This window comes from Papio anubis, chromosome 8 (assembly GCF_008728515.1).
Source record: "Papio anubis isolate 15944 chromosome 8, Panubis1.0, whole genome shotgun sequence".
In the NCBI taxonomy this organism is placed as follows: Eukaryota; Metazoa; Chordata; class Mammalia; order Primates; family Cercopithecidae; genus Papio; species Papio anubis.
The window spans coordinates 15,592,213-15,609,766 of record NC_044983.1 but is presented as its reverse complement, the minus strand read 5'-3'; the positions used below and the strand labels follow the sequence as shown (position 1 = coordinate 15,609,766).

Below are 17,554 nucleotides of genomic sequence, written 5' to 3'. Positions count from 1 at the left end.
TGTCATTGATATTTACATGCCATTTGCAGTTGAAATTTGCCCAGATTATTTTTAAAGCCATGCCATTATACACATGAATACAGAAGAAAACTGATCCTCAGAATAAACAGAACTTGACTGCCACTTTTTTAGAGGTAGAAATGTTGAGTGGGATGGCAGGGTTTTGGCAATATGTGCTCTGGTGTAAACTACTCACCTATAACTTAATCTGAGAATGAATGAAACTTTCCCTCTTGGAGCTGTTATAAGTGGGACAAAAAGTCAATTTTGCTTGGTCAAATGTCCTTGCCTTGCTTCTTAGATTCCACAGTCATTTCTTAGGCTAGCTTCACTGTCATTTGATTCAGCCAAAAACGATGTCTTATACAAATGATCAATTAAGGCCTCATCTCAGCAGATTCTACTAGTTCAAATTTATGAATCACAACTACCTCAAATCTTAGAATCATAACAGTAATCAGCATAAAGGCAGTGGAGATCCTGTGATAAGTTTCACCGAAATGAGAAAGACAAAATCTTCTCTTTTAAAATAAATGGAACTTTTTCTATCTTTTAAAATCATAGAAACATAACCAGGCAGGTTTTAAACTTCCTTTTGTGTGAATGGAGGTAAAGTGGATGATTTTGTGTTTTGTTTCGGTTCAGAGCAAACTTGTAATTATAATTAGTACCCCTAAGGATGACTACTAAAAAAAAAAAAGAAAAAAAGAAAACAGAAAATAACATGTATTGATGAGGATATGGAGAAACTGGAATCCTTGTGTCCGCAGTACTGTAAAACAGCCACTGCTGTGGGGAACAATATGGCAGCTCCTCAAAAAATTAAAAACAGAATTAGCATATGATCTGGCAATTCTACTACTGGCTACATGATCAAAAAATCTGAAATCAGGGTCTTGAAGAGATATTTGCACACCCACGTTCACTGTAGCATCGTTCATGAAAGTAATCACAAAAGGCATTCTACAAAAGGGTGGAAGCAACGCAAGTGTCTATCATGGATAAATGGATTAATAAAATGTGCTTTATACATACAACGGACTATTATTCAGCCTTAAAATGGACAGAAATTCTGACACATGCTGCAACACGGATGAACCTCAAGGACATCACGCTCAGTGAAATAATCCAGCCACAAAAAGGCAAAACACTGTCTGATTCCACATGTATAAGGTTACTAGAGCAGTCAAATTCATAGAGACAGAAAGTAGAATGGTGGTTGCCCAGGGCTGAAGGAAAGGGGAAACGGGAAACTGATTAAAGGGTACAGAGTTTCAGTTTCACAAGATTAAAAAGTTCTAGAAATCTGTTGCACAACGATGTGAATGTACTTAATGCTATTGAACCCTTAAAAATGGCTAAGATGGTAAATTTTGTGTTATGTCTACTAACCGTGATTTTAAAAATAGGGGGAAAAACCCACCATGAAGGATAAGAAAAGTTATATATTTTTTACCCCACTCGACTTGGGGTTCTATGTGTGTGTTTGTTTTGGGATGGAGTCTTGCTCTGTCACCTAGGCTGGAGTGCAGTAGCACGATCTCAGCTCACTGCAGTCTCCACCTCCCTGGTTCAAGCAATTCTCCTGCCTCAGCCTCCCAAGCAGCTGGCATTACAAGCACGCGCCACCATGCCTAGCTAATTTTTGTATTTTTAGTAGAGATAGGGTTTCACCATGTTTGTCAAGCTGGCCTCAAACTCCTGACCTCAGGTGATCCACCCTCCTTGACCTCCCAAAGTGCTGGGATTACAGGGGTGAGCTGTGCCTGCCGTAGGGTTCTGTTTTCATGTTGGATTTCGGCCTGTGTGTCTCCGGGGCCTTGAAAAAAAGCCGTATCTTTTGGTTTTTTTGTTTTGTTTTGTTTGTTTGTTTGTTTTTTTGAGACGGAGTCTTGCTCTGTCGCCCAGGCTGGAGTGCAGTGGCCGGATCTCAGCTCACTGCAAGCTCCGCCTCCCGGGTTCACACCATTCTCCTGCCTCAGCCTCCCGAGTAGCTGGGACTACAGGCGTCCGCCACATCGCCCGGCTAGTTTTTTGTTATTTTTTAGTAGAGACGGGGTTTCACCATGTTAGCCAGGATGGTCTCGATCTCCTGACCTCGTGATCCACCCGTCTTGGCCTCCCAAAGTGCTGGGATTACAGGCTTGAGCCACCGCGCCCGGCCAAAGCCGTATCTTTTGTTACTCCACGTAGACAGACAAACACTAAGAAGCCTGACGTAGAATATATGTTCTAAGATCTCACAGGACATGCATGCCCTTTTTGTATATGTCTCTACCTAAGTACAAAGAGAAGTTCTGCAGTGCAGAAGCATTCCATAGCCACTGAACAACTACGTCTTAAAACAACGAAGAAGCAAAGTTTAGAATTTATCTTCACGCAAGTACGCCAAAGATTTCCAAAGGAGATTATTTTCTGAAAGAATGACAGATTACGTTGTGAAATCACCAGCTCCATAGTATCAGTGTGTTAGGAGGTGGGTGTAGAAAGAACATAAACTTTGGTGGCCAGCCCTAGCTTGGGTTCCAACCCTCTAAATTTTAACTTTCAGAGTCTAAATTTTAAATGGAAATTTTTTTCAAGTGGGAAGGTTTTTGTTTAGAATTGTAAAGCCCCCAGTTTATTACCTTCTAACAGTAATTATAAAATGATCATTATCCTTGAAAAACCTCACCTTCAGTTACATCTGCCAGTAGCTTTTTTATACTCAATATTTTAATGTATAATGTTTAATGGTTTAGCGACACATTATATCACTTGAATAAGAACTGAACTCACTGAATTCTATCTATGCTGTGAATAATTTGTATAACAAATGTAATAACAGGATCTCAAAAAGCAGTAACTGTATTAGTCTAATTCAAATCACTAGCTCTATTTAAAAACTTGTAAAACAATGACTACAACCAGTGACTGAGAAAGAGGCAAGGCCCTTAGGGTTCTTCTGATTCCCTAACAACTCCTACCTCTTCCTAGGCACTGAAATAAAAGTGTTGGAAACATCAACACTGCAGGATTAGGGATGAAGAAGTTAAGAAGAAAATGCTTAACTTTTTTCTACAGATTTTTTTTTTTTCAATTTTACTTTAAGTTCCAGGATACAAGTGCAGAATATGCAGCTTTGTTACGCAGGTATACGTATGCAATAGTGGTTTGCCGCACCTATCAACCCGTCATCTAGGTTTTAAGCTCCGCATGCATTAGCTGTTTGTCCTAATGCTCTCCCTCCCATCACCCCTAACTCCTCGACTAGCCCCAGTGTGTGGTGTTCCCCTCTAGGTGTTCATGTGTTCTCACTGTTCTACTCCGACTTATGAGTGAGAACACGGAGTGTTTGGTTTTCTGTTCCTGTGTTAGTTTGATGAGGATAATGGCTTCCAGCTTCATCCACGTCCCTGTAAAGGACATGATCTCATTCCTTTTTATGGCTGCATAGTATTCCACGGGGTACATGTGCCACGTTTTCTTTACCCAGTCTCTCCCTGATGAGCATTTGGGTTGGTTCCATGTCTTTACTATTGTAAACAGTGCTGCAATACACATACGTGTGGATGCATTTTCATGGTAGAATGACTTCTTTTCCTTTGGGTATATACCCCATGATGCGACTGCTGGGCCAAATGGTATTTCCGGTTCTAGATCCTTGAGGAATCACCACACTGTCTTCCATCAAAAAGAGGGCAAAGGATATGAACAGACACTTATCAAAGGAAAACATTCATGCAACCAACATATGAAAAAAAGCTCAACATCACTGATCATTAGAGAAATGCAAATCAAAACCACAGTGAGATACCATCGCACACCAGTCAGAATGGTGACTATTAAAAAGTCAAGAAACAACAGATGCTGACAAAGCTGTGGAGAAATAGGAACACTTTTACACTATTGGTGGGAATGTAAATTAGTTCAGCCAATGTGGGTGACAATGTGCTAATTCTACAGCTGTTTTTCCTAGTTATAGTCTCAACATTTTACTGTTTTTAAATACGGAAGTACTGTCATTTATGTTACCAGTTAGGCAATTTTGACTTTTCTGCAGATACTTCCATACACATAAAAAGGCCAGTTCACTCTTTTATTATTTATTTATTTATTTATTTATTTATTTATTTATTTATTTTGAGACAGAGTCTTGCTCTGTCACCCAGGCTGGAGTGCAGTGGCGCTATCTTGGCTCGCTGCAACCTCCGCCTCCCAGGTTCAAGCGATGCTCCTGCCTCAGCCCTCCAAGTAGCTGGGTTTATAGTCACCTGCTATCATGCCCGGCTAATTTTTGTATGTTTAGCAGAGACGTGGTTTCACCATGTTGTTCAGGTTGGTCTCGAAGTTCTGATCTCAACTGATCCACCTGCCTTGGCCTCCAAAGTGCTGGGATTACAGGCATGAGCCACTACACCGGGCCTCAATTCACTCTTACATACATAAGGCACACACCAATGAGAAATAGGTAGATACAGTTCTGCTTGAAATGAAACACATAGGCTTATTCCGAGCCCAGAATCTTATGATTTACTAAATCTATTCATACTGCATATCGTGTTTTTAGAGACGTGGAAGATTCCATTCAGCAAATAATTTCAGTAGATGTTTTAGAGAAATGAACACTAGAAAAAAATTACTTTTCTCTACCATAAAACACTGTTCTGCATACTTCACTTTGTTGCAGGTGAAAAGAAAAAAAAAATTATTGCATTCTTGTTTCTCTTTTTATTGTACTTAAAAAGTTGCCGGCCGTGGTAGCTCACACCTGTATTCCCAGCACTTTGGGAGGCCAACGCGGGTGGACCACTTGAGGTCAGGAGTTCAGGACGACCCTGGCTATCATGGCGAAACCCTGTCTTTACTAAAAATACAAAAATTAGCCAGGTCTGGTGGTGGGCACCTGTAATTAATCCCAGCTACTTGGGAGGGTGACGCAGAAGAATCCCTTGAACCAGGGAGGCAGGGGTTGCAATGAGCCAAGATCGCACCACTGCACTCCAACGGGCGACAGAGCGAGACTCTGTCTCAAAAGAATAATGATAATAATAAAAAGGAAATTAAACTTAGTTCAATAAAATGAGCACTTCTCTTCCAATTCTTGAAAATAGCCTGAATTCTGATTCGCGCATAAAACGTTAGATTTCAGATTTTATAGTTCAACTTTACTGATTTCTCTGGTCCAATATGCAATGAATTAAAATGACATGATGACGTAAAGGCCCATTCTTTAAACAGATGACTCAAACTTTCAATTACCGTTGGTACCAACGACTACAGCTGGTGTCTACAGCCCCCACTCCCAGAGCTGCCTCCACTTTAGTGATATCACTCGCCTGCCTTATAAACCAGCATCTCCATCATCATCAACACACACCACAGGAGCTCACCACCAAAAGGTGGCACCGACCAATCAACTGAAAGTCAAAAAAATAAAAATAAAAATTTCAATTCCACTAAATACTTTCAAAACTGAGAGAAATAACGTGGGTCCCTCAGGGTTTTTAAAATCCTTATAAAAATTAATATATTAATATACTACCATTACCAGTGGTTCAATGAGATAAACTGGGCTTTCAGTTTTCAGTCACTTGACTAAATTATCATTTTTACTATTTGTTTATTTTTATTTTTATTTTTTTTGAGACAGAGTCTTGCTCTGTCTCTCAGGCTGGAGTGCAGTGGTGCAATCTCGCCTCACTGCAACCTCCGCTTCCTGGGTTCAAGTGATTCTCCTACTGCAGCCTCCTGAGCAGCTAGGATTACAGGCACCCGTCACCACACCCAGCTAATTTTTGTATTTTTATTAGAGATGTGGTTTTGCCATGTTGGCCAGGCTAGTCTTGAACTCCTGATCTCAGGTGATCTGCCTGCCTTGGCCTCCCAAAGTGCTGGGATTACAGGCATGAGCCACTGCGCCTGGCCCAATTTATCCTTTTTAAAAGTAGACAGGATATCCAACAATACCTAGAGTTAGCAACGTAGGAAGAATACAAAAATATTTTACATAATTTACAAGAGTAACAATAAGGTTGTTTGTCCTTCACATTTCTCTTATACTTTGTAGCAAAAAAGACCAGAATAATGTAAATATGTTATTCATTATTCAAAAAGTTCATGTGATCCATTTCAGTACAGATGAAATGCACTATCAACAGAAATTTTCTGCCAAGTCTGTTCTTTTTTTGTTTGGTTCACTGAACTAAGTGCAAACCATCTGTTACCTATGATAATCAGAAAAAGTAAAAAATTCAAAGAGCTTTTTATAAAAAAAAAAAACAAAACACAATAGCACTCCAAACAGAACTTACTTGTTTAAAAGCACCATTTATGAGGTTCAAACCCTAATGACTTTAAAAGACTTAGAACTCATATTTAAAGTCTTTTTATTTTTAGATTAAGACTATATTTTCCCATTTTCTGGTAAAAGTATGCCATTTAATAAACTTGTTCATATCATAAGAATGTCACTCTACTAAAATATCTTATCCAAATATATTAATTTCCAAGAAATTTTAAAAACTAAAAACTTTCTTTTCCACTCTTCCTTAACACTTACAATTTTCTAAGTGCACTTCATTAGCTTCAAATATCTCTTTGAAAAATAATTTAATAGCTTATGAAATCTTTAGGGCATATTTCTATTACATGTTATCACTAAATTAAGAGTTTCTTAAATTTATTCATTTGTATTTTTTCTTTTTTCACTGAGATGTAATAATTGTACATATTTATGGGATACAGGATATTTCAATACGTATATACTATATGTAACGATCAAATCAGGGTAATTTGCATATCCATCACTTCAAATATTTTTCATCTCTCTGCATTGTGGACATTCAAAATCCTTTCTTCAAAAAACTTAAAAAGGCCAGGTACAGTGGCTTATGCCTATAATTCCTGCACTTTGGGAGGTGAAGGTGAGAAGATCGTTTGAGGCCAGGAGTTCAAAACCAACCTATGCAACACAGTGAGATCCCCGTCTCCACACACACAAAAATAATATTAATGCACACACACACACATTTAAATCACTTCCAGCTTTTTAATATTATATAATAAATTATAGTTAACCATTAAAATCTAAAAATTTTAAGTTAAAATTGTACTGATTCCCAATTTAAAAATTCCACATAGGCCAGGCATGGTGGCTCATGCCTGTAATCCCAGCACTTTGGGAGGCCGAGGCAGGTGCATCACAAGGTCAGGGGATCGAGACCATCCTGGCCAACATAGTAAAACCCAGTCTCTACTAAAATATAAAAAAACCAGCCAGGCGTGGTGGTACGCGTCTACAGGAGGCTGAGGCAGGGGAATTGCTTGAACCCAGGAGGCAGAGGTTGCAGTGAGCCAAGATTGCGCCGTTGCACTCCAGCCTGGCGACACAATGACAGTCTGCCTAAAAAAAAAAAAAAAAAAAAAAAAAAAATTCCACAAATAAGTAGTGCATTCTAGTAATTATTATTTGTTTTCACAAAACAGAATGGTCTGATTTTTCAACATGCTTGGACTCTAGTCTTCACTCTACCCCTAGCTGTCTAACCTCACATGAGCTGAGATTGCGCCACTGCACTCCAGCCAGGTGACAAAGCGAGAGTCTGTTTCAAAAAAAAAAAAAATTCCACGTAAGTAGTGTATTCTAGTAATTATTATTTGTTTTCACAAAAACAGAATGGTCTGATTTTTCAATATGCTAGGACTCTAGTCTTCACTCTATCCCTAGCTGTCTAACCTCAGATGAGTTACACCTCTCAAGACCTCAGTCTCTTAACCTATAAAAAGAGCGCTCTAAAATGTCATTCTGAGGCACTTACTTCTCTTCCATATTTGTCTAGCACTGTGCCAGAAATTTGATAACTGTCCACAGCCAAGGAGGCTAGAGAGGAACATGTCCGAAGCCTCTGAAATTTCACACAGGACAGTTTTAAATGTACTGTGAAGTTTAGGCTTTAAAATACAAAACCAACTACCACAACAGTGTCTCATCATTTTTATAGTGATATAAGCAAATGAATTTCCAGGACACCAAGCGTTATTCATGTTATCAATCCTCTTTAAAGAAAACAGTGATTTTAGTTATTCTGCTAAGTTTCAAGAGAGTTTAAAGCAGGCACCAGCCCAGCACTTGTTTTCACAGCTCTACTACTACAAATTTTATCAACACCCACTATTGTCTCTGAATGGCATGTAAAAGCGCTCTGTGCCATGCTCTTGATGAATTGTACAGACACAAGTCCTACTCCACCTACACAACCACTATGCCACAAATGCAATGCCTTTAAAAGAGGGCTCTCTTTTGCAATAAAACAGTACAAATCCTAGCTACAAGTAAAGCAAATGTTGCAAGAGATAATTTCAGTAGCTAAATCAGCATTAAAATTCCTCACTTCATCTCACTACTACTCATTAAGCATGTTATTAAACAAACATAACTATAAAAGGAAAAGCTAAGGGTTATTTTACATTGTAAAACCGGATAAGGCCCTGCAAGGATGCTTCCATTGGTCTTTAGTATGATTCCGTTCTATTCAACTGTGAGTTTACTAAATCTCAGAGATTTCTACAAGAACATCCATATCAGACTGACATTGAGCTGGCAAGATTAGATTTCAAATGTCACGCTAAAGATGCTCCAATTTTAGATAAGAAAAGAGGGCACTGACTATTCTTATCCATTTTTTTTTTTTCCTATTTATGTCATACATTTACGAATACTCAACTCAAATGATCTCAGCCAAAACTCAAGCAAATTTGTTTCTGGCCCATAGGAAGACATTGAAATCTATGAAACTAAGAATTTGGAGGAAAAAAGATGGTGAGGCTGGAGATCACTGAAGTCAAGTATATCCTTGAGGCCAGGGAACGGCGTCCACCATGGCACCAGTGAGAACGGTCATTGCTGTGTTACTGTCACAGCTCTGCGACTCACAGAGTGCCCCCGACTGCCGCATCTACTTCTGAGCCAGTTCTCAGCGCCAACGGGAGGTCATAAGCAGTCTTCTTCAGCAAGAGGAAAGGAGGCATGACCAAGAAGGCCCCATCCTGCCCACAGGATTCTCTCTTAAGATATTTCTCCGAGAAGTTGAAATGGTTTCTGCATTCCAGGGTTCTTATCTTGGGTTTCTGAAACCCTGGTAGCCCACTGGTTGGAATGCAGGAAGTCTTGACCTTCCAGAAATCTTACACAAAATTGCCGCAGGGAGGAGGCACAGTTTACATAGAGATGTGCATTCTTTTTTACAGGGAAGTGAACTGGGTGGGATCAGGGGGGACATGCTTCCATCACTTAATATCCTTAACTCCCCTAAAACATCAAGGGAGTCACTGCTGTACAGAACAGCTGCTATGATCTTAAGAGTTCTTCTTTCCCCCAGAGGCATGAATGTAAACAGAATGGCCAACATATCGTAGTAAAGGAGGAGGAGCTCCTTCTCTGTGTATCAGGGAACTATGGGAACCATTCATTCAAATGCCTTTCATTAGAAAAAACCGTAAACGTCACCCAATCTTTTCTTTTTCTTTACCTGAATTTCTTTAGTTCTCCTGTTTGAGTCACTTTTTCAATCTTTTAAGAGTTGCAGTTAAATTTCAGAGACTGCTCAAACAGTACGGCCCTCAAGTTGTAAATATTAATACAATTCTACTTAAAAAGAGTATGACCTTTAACTTCTCCAAATTTGTTAATAAAAGGTGGTAATATAGATGAAAACCAGAGAGAAGACGAAGTGGTAGAAGAGTAACTGTGAACATATATGGGTTCTCTAAGGAATGCATACAGAAATACAATCGATAAACTTGATAGAATTAATTATTACTCTGGTCATTCAACATGACCTCAATTTTATCCCATAATAAGAACCACTGGCAATTCTATCACGTTTGTGCTCTGCCAATTAGAATTACATAAACATTTAAAAATATCACTGCAATTCAAGACTTTAAAATGTGAAATAATTTAAAGAGCAACTAATTCAAAGGTAAGGGCTTCAATCCCTTAGAACCTGAACTCTGTACGAAACTGACCAGTGGTCCAGGAGAGCCACAAGATCTCATTTACTACCTGCCTCAATCTCACTGAGCACCTGGCACATTCTCACAGGGCACACAGCCGATGCTCGATACTTACTCCACACTGAGACTCACTAAACACTCAACAGTCCCCTTTCGTTTCAACATGATCAATAAACTGAATTCTTAGTAGTTTGTTATTCTTCTATCAATGCCTTCAAGAAAGTCCAGATCAATGCAAAATGCCAGGCCTCTGAGTTGAAATCGAAACCTCACTTCGCTTGGTGAATCACAGCCAATGTGATTTCACTTTCTTGCCATAGGCTGCCGTGGAACAAAGGTAAATTCCTCATGTGGCCAAAACACACCTGAGTGTTTCTGAGGCCTAAGGATGGAGGGTCAAAGCTCACCCCAGTCTCCTTCTAGGTCTCCCCAGAACCCAAGAGCAAAGATGTCTCCCAAACAATTGCTTAAATCACAACTAATGAAAGAAACCACTTAAAACTTCCTGGTGAATTCAAACATAAATATAAAATTGGATTGTTTCATATGATCATTAAAGCAAATAGAAAGTCCATCCAGAGTAGCCTAAAGTTTTGAGCTCAGGCTTTTCCCAGAGGAATTCATACTCACATTGATACAAATTATCACAAAGAGTTTCCATTTGAATTTTTATCAGGACAAGTACCTTGGAAAGTTGCAAATATTCTGTGAACTATGAGCTTCATGTATGAATAATAAGTACCCTTTGCTAGAACAGACAAGGAACATCGTGGGAGTGAATATAAAGTAAATTTCAGGAAGGAAAAAAGGCACGATCCAAAGAAACAGCCACCCTTCTGAAGGGGAAAATTTCTTTCAATAAAGATGTTTTTTGTCGGGCGCGGCGGCTCACGCCTGTAATCCCAGCACTCTGGGAGGCCGAGGCGGGCAGATCACGAAGTCAGGAGATCAGAATCATCCTGGCTAACACAGCGAAACCCCGTCTCTACTAAAAACACAAAAAATTAGCCAGGCGTGGTGGCGGGCGCCTGTAGTCGGGATGCGCCTACTCGGGATGCTGAGGTAGGAGAATGGCATGAACCCGGGAGGCCGAGTTTGCAGTGAGCCAAGACTGCGCCACTGCACTCCAGCCTGGGCGACAGAGTGAGACTCTGCCTCAAAAAATAAATAAATAAATAAATAAATAAATAAATAAATAAATAAATAAAAATAAAGATGTTTTCTACTTGAAGAAAAAACACAAAGAAGAAATTTGTGAAATTTTTATTTACTAATTGATTTATGGAAAATTCATTTAAAATTTTATTAACTTATATAACATTTACTGCCCATGTAAGAACCAATCATGATTTTCTAGCAGTGTGTGGTGAAGAACTATGATTAAAGAATTTGGAGCACCTGAGGTCCACTGAACAAAAACCTTGCGAAGTGATTCCCCTAGAAGAAATGGACTCATTCCAGGATTCCTTTAAATAATCTGCCTGAGTAGACTAAAAAAATGTGAATCAATTTCTTGCCCAAACCCCCCTCCACCCAACCTCTCAGGAATGATTATCAAAAATTTTCTAAAAGGTACATTCACAAGAACCAGGAATCTGGAAAATGAACCAGTGATACTCAACTCCGTACTTCGATGGAAACCTTCCTTGTACAATGGAAGAGCAATATCTTATACAAATTGAAGTCTCCAGTAAACATTCTTTTAAAGTATTTTTTTCTTCTACTAGGCCAATGGTAGGACACGAAACTCAATGTGTTTCTTCTAACAGAAGAACTCTTCCCTCTCTAATATGGAATAGGCACAAATCTTTCCACTGTCAACATTTTTTTTTTAATCAGTCCTTTTTCCATTTCAACGTGCAAGCCAAGATTGAAATCAACACTAACCTGTAAAGGCTCACTGCTTTCCTGCTGGTCTTCAGAGTCTCCTGCTGGGAGAAGCAATGATGGGAGTGGTAACTAAAAGGCTCATGTGATTTCTCCATTCTTTTTTTTTAAGCCTCCACCTCCCAGATTCAAGCGATCCTCCCACCTTAGCCACAGATATACTCCCAACATATATATATACACACACTTGTAGGAAGACTTAGGGAGACTTGATGAAGCCAAAATGGGTTAAAGAAAGAAGAGAATTTTCCCCACAACTGTGGGAAAAACTAGTAAGAATCAACAAGGGACATAAAAATTCTTTGTTGTGTATTGTTCACCAAATATTCCAAAAATGAATACAACACAGTCGGGGCTTTTTTTTTTTAAGCTCCTGTTACAAAGGTCATGGAATGTTCTCGCATCACTCGCCTTCCCGATACTGAATCCCAGATTAGGCTCAGTTCTGCAGAGGGGGGTTAGTACACAGCAGTGCCAGAATGGGTGTGCGGGTGTTACTTTCATTTTTTATCTCATTTTACAAATTTTATATTTTATTTTTTGCAGGAGGATGGGGATATGGCGAAAAATTAAATTCATGACATTTGCAGCACTAGAACGCTCTAGTTTCATGATTCAGTCTTGGATGTATAAAGTCCTGTATCAAGAAATTCCAAGATTTTCCACAACACATCACATACATACACACCCAGAATAACAGGGAGCCACAACTCTGAAGAGAGAGGTTCAAACTAAAAGTCTAAATAAGAACAGCAGAGACGTGACCCACATATTCGAATTCAGCCTTTAAAATAGCCTCATTAACTCAAATCTTTTCTTAAGTCAATACTAATTATACTCACCAGTGAGGTCAACATAATGGCAGCAGAGGCCTTTCTCAGAAATATTTAAAGTTTAAGAGTCCACAGGAGGCCGAGTGCAGTGGCTCATGCCTGTAATCCCAGAACTTTGGAAAGCCGAGGCGGCCGGATCACTTGAGGCCAGGAGATTGAAACCAACCTGGGCAACATGGCGAAACCCCATCTATACTAAAATCATAAAAATTAGCCGAGCATGGTGGCACACGCCCGTAATCCCAGCTACTAAGGAGGCTGAGGCATGAGAATCGCTTCAACCCACGAGGTGGAGGTTGCCATGAGCAAAGATTGTACCACTGCACTCCAGCCTGGGCGAGAGAACGACAAAACGAGACTGTCTCAAAAAAGAAAAAAAAAAAGAGTCCATAAGAATGTGAAAAGTAACAGTATACTTCTTGTTTCCATAGATTGATATGTAACAGTTTCCATTACTAAGATGGACAAGAGAAATTAATAGGTGACTCATGCTGTGATTACCTTAACTAGCTGGAGCCTGACAGAAATGAACCCCTAATTGGCTGGTGTGTGTGTGTGTGTGTGTGTGTTTGAGACAAACTCTGTCGCCCAGGCTGGAGTGCAGTAGCACAATCTCGGCTCACTGCAACCTCCACCTCCCGGGTTCAAGCGATTCTCCTGCCTCAGCCTCCCGAGTAGCTGGGATTATAGGCGCCTGCCACCGCACCTGACTAATTTTTGTATTTTTATTTTTTACTTTACTTTAAGTTATTGGATACACGTGCAGAATACACAGGTTTGTTACATAGGTATGCATGTGCCATGCTGGTTTGCTGCACCTATTAACCCAATTTTTGTATTTTTAGTAGAGACGAGGTATCACCATGTTGGCGAGGTTGGTCTTGAACTCCTGGCCTCAAGTGATCTGCCCGAATTGGCTGGGTTTTGTCAATGTCATCCACAACATTTCCACAGCCACAAGCACCCCTTCTAAAACAAGAGCTAGAAAGTCAAGTAAAAGGGAAATATAAGAGGAGTGCAGACAAATTTGTTACTACTAGTGAAATAAAAATGTCCAGCACATGTGCTTTTAATGATGCAATAGTAGCATCACCTTCATGTATTAGAGAGAGCATGTAAATTACTTGCTTTGTGGCACAGACAGTTCTGAAATTGCCTGCTTAGAAGTGGTGGTATTTTTCAATACAGTACAGCAAAATAAAAAACTACTCTTAAAATCCACCAATGGAGTTCCCCAAATGTAAACATAATTAAAGAATCCCTCTAAAACCGGAGTTACACATTGCTTTTTTGATTTTCCAGTGTACAGAGTAGAAACTCAGTTTTCAATGAAGGAATAAATACATTTGAAGACATATAAAACATCTTTTCTCAAACTGTTGAAATCAGTGGCATTCAGTCAACAATAAAGACATACTAAACATGTGTTATGTGACAGATACTGTATTAGGTACTAAAATGAAAAGTTATTAAAACAGAAGACAATGACAAGAACAATTGTTTTCTGTTGTCATTCAAGGCTGTATCTATATAGTTTTGAATACTCAGATTAAAGGTTTAGAAATGAGTTAACAGCTTCCATTTTCAAGCCCATTTAGACAAGTGCTATCACTTAAGAGAAATCTTAGTTAACTAAGTTTTTCAGGATTCAGTTGGATGACAAAGCATTCAAATGATGTACCCAATACTAAACATGTGACTATTTAGAAATATATTCCACTGAAAGTTTTTTGATTTTGTTCTAAATGTTTGGCATCTAGTAGGTAGTCTGTAAGAGTCTTTAAAATCAATGTATTCATATCTACATGTTTGGGAAAATAAAGCAAAAAGCAACATGAAGGTGCTTTCAACATTCTGTTCTGAAAGTTGTTCACCAAAGGGCATCAAAGTAAAACCAGCAGATGGCTCTGAACACACAGAGAGAGAAGCGGGGAGAGAGAATGGAGGGAAGAGGGAGAGAGAAGTGAGGGAGAGAGGGAGGGAGAGAAAGAGAGAGACAGGAAGAGAGAAGGGAGGGAGAGAGGTAGGGAGAAGGAGGGAAAGAGGGAAAGAGGGGGAATGAGGCAGAGAGAGAGGGAAAAATAAAACAAGAGAAGACAGAGGCTAGGCTAAATAGAGAAGCTGCCAGAGGACTTCTGGGAAAAAACATTTGAAAAGGAAGGACTGAAAAGAGAAGAAATGGGCACAACGAGGACTCCGGGTCTGGCCATAACAGCCAGGAGAAACGAGGGCTTAAGCCAGGAGGTCTGAAAAGAGAACAGAAGGTAGACCGCCTAGAATGGGGACGAGGTACTTCTACTTTGCAAAGGTGAGTGTGTTTGCAGTGCAAAGCAAGAAACGAGGACTTTAAAATTCTTCAGGCACATGTGTTCAAATGGCAAAGATATATGGGAATACAAGATGAAAAACTCCAGTGTAAAATCAGGCTTTTTAAATTGCCACAGCTCCCCTGTCTCCCCGGCTAGCTTCTATTCGCCTTCACAGTCTCCTAAGCCCAGTGACAGGAGAGCTCTGGAATGATTAGAGATTCTCGAATGAAAAGAGCTATGCCCACTGCTTATGAGGCCAAGGATTCTGCAAACTGGATCCCTGCAGATACCACAGCGCTTTACTCTGGTCTCCAAGGCCATGGCACACCCTAAAAGATTAAAATGCCTTAAGGTAAATGACCATTCCCAGATGAAGGCACAGCATGGAAACAAAGTGTGGGCCAAGGGAGGAAACTTCAAAAATCACAATAAAGTGCGATTCAATCCAGAGCGGGCAACTAGCAACTTTGTAGTAAAAGGAGGGGGGGAAAGTCGTGTGTTCTGCAGAGAGATCATTTCATGTGACGCTTCAGTGCAATTTTTAAAAAAAAGGATTTATTAATTACAAAGCAATCCTAACAAGGTACATAACTAATATATAATATTCACATCCTATACATCTACTAGAGAAAGATTACAAACACAAAATGTTTCACCTTCCGGAGGAGATAATTATTAAGTTTTAAAGACTGGTTTAGGAAAGAATGAAAAAGTATCAAGTCAAGGCCACATACATTCTAATTTTATAACCCAGGCGGCCCTGGACAGGATTCAGAGAGCTCTTATTTGAATAAGATCTGACGATATCCCCTCATTAAAAGGATTAGCGCTTCCGCACAAACGTCCAGATAAATCGTATTACTGGTGCAAAATTAGTCACCTAAAGGCTTTAGACAGTTTTGCATAAATATTTACAACTCTGAAGAGGCTAAGAACTTTTTCTCTTGAAATCCAGGCACTATATCCACTTCAAAAGCCAAGTATGATTGTGACTTTTGCTGAGCATATTGCTTTTCATCGAGTTGAAGACACAATCTCTCAATACCTTACTCCATAGACTAGATGAAAGCGTCAGAAGCGGATCGAAAGAAAGTTTTCCGGGCGCACAGGTCCTCTGGGGTGAGGGGTACGGAGATTCTCTAAGCCTCAAGAACAGCGTTTCATGAAATGGGCTTCATGAAACGGGCTTAAAAATACTGCCCAAGTCAAACGGATTTTGAAAGGCACCTAGTTACTTTAAAATACCCAATACAAACACCAAGATGGGCCATTTTACCAGGTCCCCTGCAGAATGTGAAGGGGCTTCCAGCGCTCCAAGCCGGGTTTCTAATTTAAGCCAAGAACCCCAAGGGAGCGATGGCGACTTCGGGGACCCCGGCAGCGTGCAGGTCCGGGAGGTTCAGCCTACCCACCTGGAGAGGGGTGCGCCGAGCCCCTCTGGAAAGAGTGACTCAAGGGTCCCCGCGAAGTCGCCGTACCAGCCCCTCTCCCAGTTTCAACAGTCACCGAAGCCCCCGAGCAAAGCCGACTGCACAGGGACCAGACGAGCCGAGGCGCACCCCGGGACGCAGCCCGGTGGACGAGGGTCCGCGGCTTCAGCCCCAGCCCACGGCCCCGGGACTCCGCGCCGAAAAGTCGCTGGAGTGCGGCCTCCGCGCAGCTGCGCGCAGCTGGACCCGTCCCTGGGCGCCCGCGCCCCGCTTCTTCCCCGCGGCCTCTCGGCGGGGCGGGAGACCTGGCAACTTACTGGGGCTGCGCTGGGGGCCGCGCCGAGAAGGCGGCGGTGGGCTGGCGGCTGAAACGCGTCGGGGGCCCGCGGCTAGGGGAGGCTGGAGCAGCGGCCGCCGCCTCGCTGGTCCCGCGAACAGGAGCGCCCGCCGGCCGCGCTGAGCAGAAGGCGGGTTGGGCACGTGGGCGCCACTCTGTGTAGCCGCCCGGGGCGGGGGCGGGGGCGGGGCGTGGGGCCGGGCGGCGCCGCCTCCTCCTCCTCCAGCCTCCCCCGCGCTCCCGGAACGCGACCCGGAGCCCGCCTCCCGCAGGGCCCCGGCCGCGCTGGCCAATCCCCGGGGTGGGCGGTGTGCGGCTCCGCGGGGTTTGCCTGGAGCGGGGCACACGTGGGCGGGCGCTGGCCCCGGGCTAGGCCGGCGGGCGCGGGCCGGAGAAGCGGGGCTGCGCGCGAGGACAAAATTCGTCCTCTCCTGGGAGGACCAAACCTCGAGGGCATTTCCGAATCTTCTAAGCAGAGTTCTAAGTGGGGTTTTGGTCCCCGCGTTTACGTTCATTCTAGACAGATTTTGGAAATAAGAAAATAATAATAAAATACAATAATAGTAATGATAACTAGAAGCCCAGATGGATGTGCTTTGTCAAATGCAACCTAAACGTTGATAAATAATGTGCAGTTGCTATTTTGGAAGACTCCAGTAGCATGAATAGGTAGTCACGACTGTTTGGGGGTGGGTTTATAGGATATGACGTTATTTCCAGGGGAGCAAGAGCAGAAGTTACACAATCAGGGTTTCTCCTACT

At 41.4% G+C, this 17,554-nt stretch overlaps 1 protein-coding gene across 8 annotated transcripts in view; it reads right to left on the bottom strand.

The window, feature by feature from the left end:
- The window catches only part of SLC7A2 (solute carrier family 7 member 2), a 75,251-nt gene extending 58,328 nt beyond the window's left edge, over positions 1-16,923 (bottom strand). For 2 of the 8 annotated variants that reach the window (XM_009212571.3, XM_009212575.3), the window contains exons 1-2: positions 16,773-16,923; positions 11,884-11,927 (exon numbers count right to left, since the gene is read on the bottom strand). The gene's annotated coding sequence lies outside the window, so the exon portion shown is untranslated. Of the gene's footprint in view, positions 1-3,545; positions 3,615-11,883; positions 11,928-16,437; positions 16,707-16,772 lie in introns of those variants that run through there. The other 6 variants (XM_017961792.3, XM_009212572.3, XM_009212573.3 and 3 more) reach the window with 6 other exon arrangements.
- Positions 16,924-17,554: the final 631 nt, after the last annotated feature.